Below are 3143 nucleotides of genomic sequence, written 5' to 3' on the forward strand. Positions count from 1 at the left end.
CAGCCTACAGCCACATTGCACTGCTTTTTAAAAATGTATTTATTCATTTTTTATTGCAGTAACAACTGGCCATTACAACAAATAGATATACAAAAACGGATAGAAGGCTACATCGCACTGCTACTCGTGTGATATTACTCATGTATTCATTTATTTTTATTATTTTTATCAATCAGGGGTCACCATTGTGGAATGGACCGCCAACTTATGCAGCACATGCTTGACACAGCGAATGCTCTTCAAGCTGCTACCCATTACTGGGAAACATGCATACACACTCATTCACACTGCATGCATACCGCATGTCTATGGACTTTGGGGAAACCAGAGCATCCGAAGGAAACTGACACGAACGCGGGAAGAACATGCAAACTCCACACAGAAATGCCAACTGACCCAGCTGAGGCTTGAACATGCGACCTTCTTGCTGTGAGGCGATTGAGCTACCCACTGCACTTACATGTGTAATTATTTGAGGTAAACTGGTATTAAAAAAGGCACGATTCAGATGTAGTCATCTGAAGAATCAAGCATGTATTGTTATAGACACTATGCTTATTTGTCTTAAGAGATGTTAGGCAGGTCCTGTTCATGTAATATGTTCATGTAATAGTCTATCAAGTTGGTATTGGCATGAACAGCTATACATGTTAACGGGTTTCTTATATGTAAAATGGTCCTATTCAGTTAATGGTCAGGCAGCTATTACTAAAGGTTCCTATTCGAAGTATACATCACTATATATAAGAAATGGAGTACTAGTCTTAATCGGCTCATTTGTGTCTATTGTTTCTTGCTCAGACTTACCTGATTTCTGTTTGTTAATGACTCTCATATAAGGAAACTGTTGAAGCAAGTGTTGAAGAGAAGTTATTTTGTGTCTGTTCATTGTTTTATTTTTTTTTTAAACAGGACATTTTTTTATTGTGTTGTTCATTTTAAACAGGATAAAGTGTCTAAACACAGAGAAAAACTCCTGCTGAAGCGACTGATCTCCACACAGTTATAAAGATGGCGATTATTAAAGAGGGGAGTGAAGATGTGAAGATTGAAGAAACATTCACAGTCAAACAGGAAGATCTACAGGAACAAACAGGTTGGTTTTCATTCTCAAACACCAACTCAGTCATTTGATCCTCATTCAGATATATTTTAATAATAATACTAAATTAAATCCATCTTGCAGCCCTGAGTGTGCTGCCTAGTTCTCCTAAATTCACATAAGCGCTTATTGAAAAAAAGGAATGAGTTTCATTTGTTACTTGTTCTCGTGTCTTTTGTCATTATTTTATGTATTATTAGTCTCCCATTTTCTCTACCTTCTTAAGGTTATTGCTTTTCTTGTTCTCCTACTGTTTGTAAAGTGCCTTGAGCACTGGCACTATATAAAACAAATAAAAACAATAAATTAAAAAAGTTTAACTGAGCTGACAATATTTGACCTACAGTATTCCCATAGAAGAGATCATCTGCTATTACAGTGATGGTGTTGGCTTAGTACTTTCCATTTGCATATGTCACGTTGATCACAATTCCCTTTTTTCATCAACTTCTTTATGGGTTTAAACTTGTTTGTAGTAGTTGTTACTAGTTCTCACAGACAGTATCTACAATTACATCATCATTATTATAATAACTAATTATCAGGGCTATTCCCTATTTAATAGCCGCAGGGTCTTAAAATGTCTTAAATTCAAAAACCTAAAAGTTTAGGCCTTAAAAAGTCTTACATTTACTGAAAGATTGTGTTGTAGGTCTTAAATCTTTTTAAAACAAGTCTTCATTTTCCTTTTTTCATGTTTTGCTACCTAATCTGGCCGAAACCCATACAATCACCAACAATCCATCTCAATAAAACCTTTAACCTTTCATTCAAAAAGGTCATTTTAACTCTATTTCTCATAATGCTTTAATTATTTTCGTGCTTCATTTGTTTAAACATGCTCTATGTTTTTTTCTGCTGAGGACATCGACCTGGACAGATTGTTGTGCATAGATTTAGTTTATTATAGTTTATATAGTTATAATATAGTTTAGTATAGTTATAATAGTTAGTAAAACATTTGTGAATTTGTTTTTTATTTTAAAGAAAGTTTATTTTGGAAAAAAAAGTGTGGATCCAAGTAGAGCTCTCTTGTTTTTACACAATATTTAAGATCTTTTGCTAAGAAATATGTAAAATATTTTATTGTTATTATTATTATTGATTTATTATTGTGTTGTTAAATATTTTATATAATATTTTTTGATAGGACAAATAAAAATCTTTTTCATCTGGGGCATTTGAAAAATTCCTTAATCTAAAATTTCATTCATAATGGTCTTAAAAAATGTCTTAAGTCTTAAATTTAACTTGGTGACACCTGTAGAAACCCTGATTTAAAGTATGTCAGAAAATGTGGATGCCCCTAATTTGAAATATGCTGAATGAAATGGACACTGAATTAATTAATTATTATAAAATATTGTATTCTAAACTATATGTTGTTGTTGCGGGACGACGTGAGACAAAACAATAAAATTATAGTGGAACAATAACGTTTAGCATTGTACTGACTACAACTGGCCAAAAAACTAGTCTAAAATGACTTTTGTTGCTTAAGAAATGGATTACAGCATGCTGATGATATGCAAACAATTGAGTGTAAAGTTCATCAGAATATTGACCATATTCTTCAAGTACCAGCAGACATTGAAATTGGAATCTTTTTGCTTGAGACTTTTTTTTTTAAAGAATACATTTTTAGATCCTAAAAACAGTGTTGTGCTGCTGAGGTGTAGGACAATAACTGTTTTCAAGGTATAACGCAGTTTGAAAAAAGTCAAGGTTTTAAAACCGCCAATATCTTCTGCTGTACCGTTTATCTGTATATGTAAGTTTTTTTTTTTTACATTTTGTTTGAAGTTTTTCAGGACAACAGTATCTCCAGCTGAAAAGATATCCAAAGATGCTGTTTTAAATTTTAAAGAAATCTGTGTTTTTGAAACAAAAGAAGACAGCAGAAGTCAAGGATTCAATTGAATGATTTAGCCTGACATGTTTACTGCTCCAAAATATTTAAAATGTTTCTCAAAAGAAAATGTTTTGTATTCCAAGAGGAAAAAGTGTCTGTTTACCCAGACATTAAAAAAAAATATTAGGA

The 3143-nt window shown here is 32.4% G+C and overlaps 1 protein-coding gene across 1 annotated transcript in view; it reads right to left on the minus strand.

Annotated features, from left to right (window-relative positions):
* The window catches only part of LOC110439541 (NACHT, LRR and PYD domains-containing protein 3-like), a 601035-nt gene that overhangs the window by 295205 nt on the left and 302687 nt on the right, over positions 1-3143 (minus strand). The window lies entirely within an intron of this gene.

This window comes from Danio rerio, chromosome 4 (genome assembly GCF_052040795.2).
Source record: "Danio rerio strain M-AB ecotype USA chromosome 4, GRCz13ab, whole genome shotgun sequence".
Classification (NCBI taxonomy): Eukaryota; Metazoa; Chordata; class Actinopteri; order Cypriniformes; family Danionidae; genus Danio; species Danio rerio.